This window comes from Triticum aestivum, chromosome 7B, assembly GCF_018294505.1.
Source record: "Triticum aestivum cultivar Chinese Spring chromosome 7B, IWGSC CS RefSeq v2.1, whole genome shotgun sequence".
In the NCBI taxonomy this organism is placed as follows: domain Eukaryota; kingdom Viridiplantae; phylum Streptophyta; class Magnoliopsida; order Poales; family Poaceae; genus Triticum; species Triticum aestivum.
This window is the reverse complement of record NC_057813.1, coordinates 410,299,278-410,310,422: the sequence shown is the minus strand read 5'-3', so window position 1 is coordinate 410,310,422 and position 11,145 is coordinate 410,299,278.

The window sequence follows — 11,145 nt, the reverse complement described above, 5'->3', positions numbered from 1 at the left end:
CATCCTAGTCATGCAATGTTTGAGGATTGAAACTAATGCATAAAAACTGGGTATGAAAAGGATATGATCAAAGTGTGAACTTGCATGTACTGTTGATGAAGATGATTCACACTCAAACCTCTTGATAGGTCTACTCATCACACTCCGGTCAATCTATCATAAGCAATCAAGAGTAGCCACACATAAGCAATCACTCAAAAGACCAGAAAGAACGAAGAAGACGATTCGGAAAACATCAAAACCAAGCAAATAACTCTTGTAACATAAAACAATTTCTAACATTACCAAAATTATGTGAATTTGGCCTTACCAGAAAGTTTAGGTCAAGAGCTTCGATTTGCAAAAGGAATCAACTAAATCGGAGTTACGAAACTCAAGTTATGATCAAACGAAGTTTGAATATGAATCTGAACAGATTTAGAAATTTGAAAATTTCAAAAAGTTGATGTGACAAGTTCACTGGATAGGTGAAAACAAGACGAAACTATAGACGCTGGTTTCATCTAAATTGGATAAATGAGTAAAAAGTTATGCTATTTGAAAAATCAAGGCCAAGCTGTTTTACAAAAGAAAAATAGCTACGGCTAAGAAAATTCTAGGTCTAACTTATAAATACAGAGAATGAATAAATATACCTTTATAAGGCAGAGAAAAGACAACTTCAAAGAGAGAAGACAATTTCCAGAAGTCGCGCCGGAGAGGAGAAAAATATTTTTCTTAAATGAATCTAGTCAAACCAAAATATTGATTTAACCCGAATCGGATGATTTTTGAAGGCCCTATGGGTCTATATTTATTGGTGGAAAAGAGGCTTAAGGGTCAAAGGTTAGGCAATGTGGGACTAAATGTAGATGAAAGGAAAGTGTAGTATCTGTTGTTACTCCCCTGGCGGCTACGCTAGGGTTCCCCTTATCCCCTGGCGGCTACGCTAGGGTTCCCCTTATCCACCAAAACCACCAAAAAACTCACGCAAGATCCTTACTTAAAGGGTTCTGGTGTGATCCCCCGTGTCTGCGTTCATTGAGGAGGCGATTGCATGTCGGCTGCAGGGAAGGAAACGATGTCCTCGGAGACCGCGGCGGCGACGGCGGCGGTAGCGGAATAGGCATCCGGAAGATGCGAGGACGATGGGGGCCGTGATCACGGTGCAATTCTAGAGGACAGATTTGCGGGACTGAACCTCCGGGGGGAGGAAGAAGAGGAATTGGACTTGTCTGGAGAGATTGAAGATCTGATTGCTGAGACAAGATGGGTGGCGATATTTAGGGTTCACACCTGAAAGCCATTCAGCCATGTGGCTCTGTTCAAGGCTATGAGAAACGCATGGATCCCTGAACAAGGGGTGACTTTCAAGGCTAAGAAGGATAATCTCTTCCTGGCTCAGTTTAAGTGCTTGGGGGATTGGAATCGTGTTATGAATGGTGGCCCATGGATATTTAGGAACTCAGCTGTTGTTCTGGAGGAATATGATGGACTGACGAACGTAGAAGAATACAAATTGGATCGTATCCCGGTTTGGGCGAGGATCATGGGCCTCCCTGAGGGCCTGATGAAAAATACTGAGATCGCAGAGAAAATTGCAAAGAAGGTGGGTGTTCCTCCCATCAAGGTCGTTGTGAATGAAGGGCGTATAAACCCAATGAAATATCTGCGAGCTCGATTGTTTGTTAAACTGGAAACACCCTTGGTCCGTTTTGTTCCTCTCACTCTGAAGGAGCTTAAAAGATATCCGGTGGAGTATGAAAAACTCCCCTATTTCTGTGATTTTTGTGGGCTGATCGGTCACGTAGTAACTGAATGTGGTGATGGCATTCACAGGCCTGAAGAATGTGAATGGGGAGAATGGTTACTTGTTAACTTTGATGCCCCCAATGGCCGAGGCAGGGGGACAGGTAGAGAGGAAAGGACTGCAGGAGATGGAAGGGGTTTTGGCAGAAGAGATAGAAACCCTAGTGGGCAGAATCTGAATGAGGACAGAGATATGGAGGTGGACTTAAATCAAGGGGCTCTTATTCCCAGTGCTAGGAAGAGGTTAATAGGACAAGATGGTAAGGTGAATAGTCCAAATGGTGGCACATCTTGGCTTCCCGGTGCCTCCCCCCTGCCACCGGGGTTTGTCAATGACAAGGTGCAACTGCTGGAAGGCAGTGGAAGTGAGACTATTGATAAGAGCACGATGAGCACCCCACAGAAGATTCGTGATCCAAAACGAAGGAGAGCAGGTCATCAGAAAGATGCAGCTTCAACCAGCATATCGGCGACCCCCCTAGAGGGTGTTCGCCGGGATCAATGAAAATGGTAAGTTGGAACTGTCGGGGCATCTTGGGGGCCCCGACAGTTCGCTCGCTTCTGGATATTCAGAGGCGTCATGAACCGGATGCATTTTTCTTGTCCGAGACGCACTTGGATGATGCTAGGGCAGAGGTTTTGATGAAAAGGCTGCGGATGGACCATAGAATTACGGTCCCTAGTGTAGATGGAAGAAAGGGTGGCATGCTATTTGTCTAGAAGAAGGAGGTGAGGATCTACTCCCGGGCTGCCACCCTTGATTTCATTGATGTCTCTGTTGAGGAGGACAATGTGGATGTGTGGAGATTAACTGGGATTTATGGTGAACCAAGTTGGGATAACAAGACTCGTACGTACCAATTACTTCGAGATCTACACGCCCAATCTAGGTTACCATGGGTTGTGATTGATGATTTTAATGAGATCCTTCTCTCCTCAGAGAAGGACGGAGGTGCCCCTCGACAACAATCTCGTCTTAAAGCCTTTCAGGACGCCTTGTCTGATTGCTCGCTACAAGACTTGGGCTACGAGGGTGATGTTTTCATGTGGTTTCGTGGAGGACTGAGAGAAAGACTAGACCGAGCAGTTTCAAATTCAGAATGGATGAGGCTACATCCGTGGGCAGGCCTATGCAACTTGGAACTAGGTAAATCAGATCATAGGCCAATCTGTTTGGACACTAACCACCTTGTTGGAGTAGCAGAACATGTACCATCCTATGGAAGAAAATTTGAGGCACGGTGGTTAGCTGAGGAGACTGTGGAGGAGATTGTTAAAACGGCGTGGCAAAAGGCTGTTGTCCGTAACATTGGACCGGGTGTGGGTGCTAAACTTTCTGCGGTACACCAGGATATGCATGCCTGGGATCGAAGGGTGTTGAAGGAACCCCGCTCAAGACTCAGGAAGGCATAGAGAGAGCTCGAATTGCTCTCAAGGGCAATCCCGACGCCTGACGTTCGTATGCAGCAGAAGGAGTTCTCTCTTTTAATAGAAAATTTGCTTGAAGAAGATGAAGTATATTGGATGCAGAGAGGCAAAGTCAGCTGGCTCCGGCGGGGAGACCGTAATACTGCTTACTTCCATCAATCTGCTTCGGCTCGTCGACGGAAGAATTTAATTAAAAAATTGAGAAGCAATAGTAATACTTGGGTAGAAGGAAATGACAACTTGAAGCCGTTGATTCGTGATTACTTTCAGGGTCTATTTACATCTGATATGGGGGAGGTAGATCAGGGCCTGCTAAATTCTGTAAAACCTATGGTGACCAATGATATGAATAATATGCTTATGGCTGAGTATACTAGGGAGGAGGTTCGCAAGGCTTTGTTCCAAATAGGTGACCTGAAGGCCCCGGGCCCGGATGGACTTCACGCTATTTTCTTTAAAAGATTCTGGCACATCGTGGGAGAGGAGCTAACAGATGAGGTGCTGAAAGCTATACGTGATAGGAAAATCCCTACAGGTTGGAACTCAACGAACATGACTCTCATACCTAAGGTAAATTTCCCCGAGGTGATAACTCAGTATAGACCAATAAGCTTATGTAACGTTGTCTATAAAATCATTTCAAAAATGATTGCAAATAGACTTAAGAGGATTCTCCCTGATATTATTTCTCCAACACAAAGTGCCTTTGTACCGGGAAGATTAATCACTGATAACGTGTTGGTAGCTTATGAATGTTTTCATGCAATCAAGAAGAAAACTCATGGATCAACTGGGTTCTGTGCGGTAAAGTTGGATATGAATAAAGCCTATGACCGAGTTGAATGGGGCTTTTTGGAGAAAATAATGCTGCAGATGGGGTTCCATGCGCAATGGGTGGAGCTCATCACGGAGTGTGTGTCCTCAGTAACCTACAGAGTCAGATTTAATAACACAAAAACTGATGAGTTCTCTCCGACTAGAGGTTTGAGGCAGGCTGACCCTATATCACCATATTTATTTTTATTGTGTTCTGAAGGTCTCTCAAGTCTGCTTGCTCATGAACAGGAAATGGGTGAATTAGAGGGCGTGCGAGTGTGCAGGAATGCCCCCTCAATCTCGCACTTGTTATTTGCAGACGACTCTTTGATTCTTATGAAGGCGGATACCCATAATGCTGATACCTTAAAAAGAGTTTTGTAGACATAATGCTCTAGTTCAGGGCAGTTGATCAGCAACACAAAGTCAAGCATATACTTCAGTCCGAATACAAATGTTCAAATCAGGGAAAATATTTGTAGAGATATGGATATTATGACAGAGGCTTTATCTGATATGTATTTGGGCTTACCGACTATGGTCGGGGTGGACAGGAGTGATTGCTTTCAACACTTGATTGATAGAGTTTGTCAGAGGCTAAAGGGGTGGAAAGAGAAAACACTCTCGATGCAAGGTAAAGAGATTTTGGTAAAATCGATTGCCCAAGCAATTCCTTCTTATGCAATGTCAGTCTTTAAACTACCAAAAGGAATCTGCAAATCTATCACTGATGAAATCACTGGCTTTTGGTGGGGAGATGATTAAGAGAAGAAGAAAATGCATTGGTTTGCCTGGTGGAGGTTATGCATACCGAAGTAGGAAGGGGGACTAGGGTTTAGAGACTTGCACAGTTTTAATCTTGCTTTACTAGCAAAATAGTGCTGGCGACTAATCCAAAACCCGGATTCTTTATGTGCTCAAGTTCTGAATGCAAAGTACTACCCGGACGGTGACATTTTGAGGGCGGGGCCCAAGAAGGGCTCTTCATACACTTGGCAGAGTATCGTGGATGGCATTCAGACCTTCAAAAGAGGTTGCATTTGGCGGGTTGGATCTGGAGCTAATATTGATATTTGGAATGATCCCTGGATACCATCTAGTGTTACTAGAAAACCGATTACACAAAGAGGTGCAACAATGCTATCAAAGGTTGACGAGTTAGTAAATCCACATACGGGGCAATGGGATGAAGAACTAATCCGGGATATATTTTCACTGGTTGACGTCCATAGGATTCTGCAGATCCAGCTAAACCCCCACATGTTGGAAGATTTTGTGGCATGGAACTACACATGCTCGGGTACATTCTCCGTGTGATCTGCCTACCATAGAGAATTTGAGTATCAATATGGTTCGCGGTGGAGGCGAAGGGACGGGCAAGGCTCAGAACATATCAACTCGGTGTGGAAGGACATGTGGAATTTGAAGATACCGGGGAAGATAAAACATTTTGGTTGGAAAGTCCTGCATGGTTCCCTACCTTGCCTCGGTGTATTGGCAAATCGCCATATTCCATGCACGGGACAATGCCCAGTTTGCTTAGTTGGTGTAGAGGATATACAACACTGCTTGTTTAAATGCTCGCGAGCAAAATCGGTTTGGGAACAACTTGGCTTGGCGCAAAATGTGCAAGAGGTGATGGCTGAGGACAGATCAGGTTCTATCACAATGGAAATCCTGTCGAAGCTTCAGGATAATGACAATGAACTACCAAGGGCAGAACTTGCACTTGTGGCAGCCTGGTACATTTGGTGGCAGCGACGGCAAATTGCCAAAGGTATAGAGGTCCAAGATACGTCAAAAACGGCTCTAGCGATCAGAGTTCTGACAACGAGTTACCTGCGATCAGCGTCTCCCAAGGGCATAATAAGGACAGTTGATCATATCTGGAAGAAGCCAAACCGGGGGACAGTCCAGATTAACGTTGATGCTGCTTTTCAATATGAAACACTCTCGGGGGCGAGTGGGGCTGTGGCCTAGGATGATCGAGGAGATTTTATAGCGGCTGCAAGTTGGTTCATTCCGGTAGTAACCGGGGTGGACAACGCTGGAATTATGGCGATCAGGAACGGCCTTTATCTAGCAGCCAATATCGGGTGCAACTCTATTGTGTTGGAGTCAGATTCTTCTTTTGTGGTGGACTCGATGAACCAAATCTATGACTATATGGGGCTGAATACAGCTATCATCATGGAGTGTAAGCAACTAATGACAGACTTTGCATCAGTATCTTTCAATCACTGCTATAGAGAAGCTAACCAAGTGGCGGATGAACTAGCAAAGAACTCTTTCAGGAAAAGGGTTTCTGGGTTTTGGGACGTGATCCCTGACTTTATTTCTAATCTCATTGTAAACGACTTGTCTATTGTTTGAGAAATAAAGTCTTATTTGCGATCAAAAAAACGTAGATGAAAGGAAAAGAAACAGAGAAGAAAAGAGGCGCCTCACATGGGCCTAGAGGCCTTCGGCCGGCCGCGCGCGCGTAAGCTGCGGCTGCAGTTTTTTTTAACAAAATTCAGCCTAAGAAAAAAAAGAAAATGCTGGCTGGGCCTGGCCCATATAGGAAAAAAAAGATGGGTGCTCGCTGTTACTATGATGCGCACGTGGGCGACAAATACTTATGGACCGCAAGTACAGTTTTTTTAGAAAGAAACAGAAAGGAAAACTGAATAACGAAAATATAGTAATCATTTTATATAGGCATATTATATATCAAAATTTTCAGAAAAAGATTTTCTACAACATGAACATTTTTATAGCATTAAATAAAATACTCACAAATTCTAAAAATTCAAACAGTGCTCCTACTCTAATAAAATCCAATAAAAATCAAATTAAAAATACCAACATTAATTCAAATTTATTTCTCTCCAATTTTCTGATGTAGGGAATCATGTTACCCTATTTTCCATATATTTTATTTTTGGAGAAAAATAATTTGATTAAAACCCAAATAAGTCCAAACTGAAAATAAATTCAAAAAAAAAACTTTGAATTTAATTCTTTGAAACTCCCAACTCTTATTTCATTTGTTTTGAAGAAGTCATTTTATCTTCGCTCGTGAAAATCATTGAGTTGCATAAAGTTCCTGGGATGGAAATATTTTCCAAATGAAATTCAAATATTTTCAACACCCCTTGTCATTTTAATAAATGGAAGAAGTCATGCCATCTTCTCTCCAGGTTTTTGTGGTGAAAAGAATTTGAATTCATGAAGATCATAAAAGCAAGATGAAAGTTTGGGAAAGTCCTTTTATTCCCTCTCATTTAACTTTCAGAAGTTTCGAATTTCACTCAATCAATCACACAACAACCAAAACAAACAATAAATCAATCTATTTGTTTATAACATTCCAAAATTTAGAATTTTGGGATGTTACAATCACCATCTCTTCGCCGAACTAGTGCACCTATACAATTTACCATTGTATTGGGTGTGTTGGGGACACAAGAGACTTTTTGTTATTTGGTTGCAGGGTTACTTGAGAGAGACCATATTCATCCTACGCCTCCTACGGATTGATAAACCTTAGGTCATCCACTTGAGGAAAATTTGCTACTGTCCTACAAACATGTGCACTTGCAGGCCCAACAACGTCTACAAGAAGAAGGTTGTGTAGTAGACATCAAGCTCTTTTCTGGTGTCGTTGCCGGGGAGGTTAGCGCTTGAAGGTATATCTTTAGATCTTGCAATCGAATATTTTTGTTTCTTGTTTTAGCACTAGTCTAGTTTATAAAAGAAAATTACAAAAAAAAGGAATTGAGTTTGTCTCATACGCTTCACCTTTTTAATATCTTTCGTGAGTATGATGGAAAGGATAATTGTGCTCAAGTGCTAGAAGAAGAAATCTCTAAATTGTTTGGCACTAAATCTTTGAATGATGAGCATGATTTCAATGTTGTTAGTATGAATTCCTTGAATATCCATGATGCTAATGATATGCAAAGCTACAAGCTTGGGGAAGCTATGTTTGATGAATATGATATATTTTGTCCCCCAAGCTTTGATGAGCAAATTAATTTTGATGATAGCATGCCTCCTATCTATGATGATTATTGTGATGACACGTATGCTTTAAAGAATAATGATAACCATAAAACTTGTCATCTTGATCTTAATTTTCAATCATATGATAGTTATTTTGTTGAGTTTGCTCCCACTACTATTCATGAGAAGAATTTTGCTTATGAGGAGAGTAGTAAATTTTCTATGCTAGTAGATCATGAAAAGAATACTTTTAGGTGTTGGTTATATTGTTGAATTTATTCATGATGCTACTGAGAATTATTATGAGGGAGGAACATATGCTTGTAGGAATTGCAATAATATCAAGTTTCCTCTCTATGTGCTTGAATTCTTGAAGCTATGCTTGTGTTACCTTCCTATGCTTGTTGATTATTGTTCCATAAGTTGTTTGCTCACAAAATCCCTATGCATAGGAAGTGGGTTAGACTTAAAAGTGCTAGTCATATGCTTCATGATGCTCCCATTATGTTTCAATTCTTATCTTTTATGTGAGCATCATTGTCATCATCATGCCTAGCTAGAAAGGCATTAAAGAAAAATGCTTGTTGGGAGACAACCCAATACTTATCCTTACTGTTTTTGTGTGTTCACATGATTATGCTACTGTATTAATCATGTTTTATAGCTTTTGTTTCAATAAAGTGCCAAGTAAGACCTTTAGGATGGCTTATGGTGATAGTTGTGTTGATCCTGCTGAAAATTAGAAACTTTTGCACCCAGTAAATTAGTTTTGTTAATTCACAGAAACGTGGTTCTGATCTTATTCTTTTTGATATGGATTGGTACACAAGTTGCTCAGGTCGTCCTAATTTGGTAGGATTTTTGGAGTTCCATAAGTATACGTTTTATACAGATTACTACAGACTGTTTTGTTTTTGACAGATTCTGTTTTCTATGTGTTGTTTGCTTATTTTGATGAATCTATGAGTAGTATCGGAGGGTATGAACCATATATAAGTTGGAATACAGTAAATATTACACCAATATGAATTTAGAATGAGTTTATTACAGTACCTAAGTGGTGGTTTTATTTTCTTATACTAACGGAGCTTACGAGTTTTCTGTTGAGTTTTGTGTTGTGAAGTTTTCAAGTTTTGGGTAAAGATTTGATGGACTACGGAACAAGGAGTGGCAAGAGACTACGCTTGGGGATGCCCAAGGCACACCAAGTTAATATTCAAGAATAGCCAAAAGCCTAAGCTTGGGGATGCCCCGGAAGGCATCCCCTCTTTCGTCTTCGTTCATCGGTAACTTTACTTGGAGCTATATTTTTATTCATCATATGATATGTGTTTTGCTTGAAGCGTCATTTTCTCTTGTTAGTATTTTCTTGATGTTAATTAGATGAATGTTTTGCATCTTTAATTCCAATAAAAAAGTCAAGGATAGCCTTTGCCATGCTTATTTTGCTAGTATACATGTTGCTGTTTGAAAACAGAAAGTTTACCGCTGTTGCAAAAATTCCCTAGAAAATTCAGAGAATGATATAATGTTGAATCTTTTTGCATAATGAGTTAGGCAAGTATGATGAATCTTGCATTCTTTACAGACTGTACTGTTTTGGCAGATTGCTGTTATGTTTGCATTGTTTGCATATGTTTGTTTGTTGAATGATTCTATTTGAGGATAGGAGTATTACATATGCAGAGGCATTTAGTATGCAATGTTAAATAATAATGTTAGTGATTTGTTATAGTAGAAAATGATAACGTTTTGCATTGGTTTATACTAACCTATCTCACGAGTTCTTGTTGAGTTTGTTGTGAATGAAGCTTTTGATAAAAAGAGAAACCATGATATGAGAGGTATTAAGGAGACACAAAAGTTCAAGCTTGGGGATGCGCAAGGCACCCCAAGATAATATTTAAAGAAGTCTCAAGCATCTAAGCTTGGGGATGCCCCGGTAGGCATCCCACCTTTCGTCTTCAACAACTCTCGGTTAGTATAGGTTGAGCCTAAGTTTTTGCTTCTTCACATGAGTTGTGCTATCCTTGCGATGTAGTTTTCTTTAGCTTTGCTTGCTGTTTGAATAAAGTATCAAGATCTGAAACTATTAAATGAGATAGAGTCTTCGCATAGTTGCATAATTATTTAGCTACTCATTAACCTTCACATATATCTTTTGAGCGTGATAATTTTTTGCTCTAGTGCTTCACTTATATCTTTTAGAGAATGGTGGTGGATTTGTTTTAAAGAAACTATTGATCTCTCATGCTTCACTTAGATTATTTTGAGAGTCATTAATAGCATGGTAATTTGCTTAATGTTAATATACTTAGTGTTCAAGATATGTGAAACTTTCTTTTGAGTGAATTGAATACTAAGATAAGTTTGATGCTTGATAATTGTTTTGAGATATGGAGATGATAATATCAAAGTCGTGCTAGTTGGGTGATTATGAATTTGAGAAATGCTTGTGTTGAAGTTTGCAAGTCCGGTAGCATGCACGTATGGTTAGAGTTGTGTAAAAAATTTGAAACATGAAGTGTACCTGGCTTGTGCATCCTTATGAGTGGCGGTTGGGGACGAGCGATGGTATTTTCCTACCAATCTATCCCCCTAGGAGCATGCGTGTAGTACTTGGTTTTTTATGACTTCTATATTTTTGCAATAAGTATATGAGTTCTTTTGACTAATGTTAAGTCCATGGATTATACGCACTCTCACCTTTCCGCCTTTGCTAGCCTCTTCGGTACCGTGCATTGCCCTTTCTCACATTGAGAGTTGGTGCCAACTTCACCGGTGCATCCAAACCCCGTGATACGATACCCTCTATCACACATAAACCTCCTTATATCTTCCTCAAAACAGCCACCATACCTACCTATCATGGCATTTCCATAGCCATTCCAAGATATATTGCCATGCAACTTCCATCATCATCATCATGACATACATTACCTTTGTCATATTGCCATTGCATGATCATGTAGTTGACATTGTATTTGTGGCAAAGCCACCATGCATTATTTTTCATACATGTTACTCTTGATTCATTGCACCATTCCGGTACACCGCCGGAGGCATTCATATAGAGTCATATCTTTTTGTAGTTTCGAGTTGTAATTCATATGTTGTAATCAATGA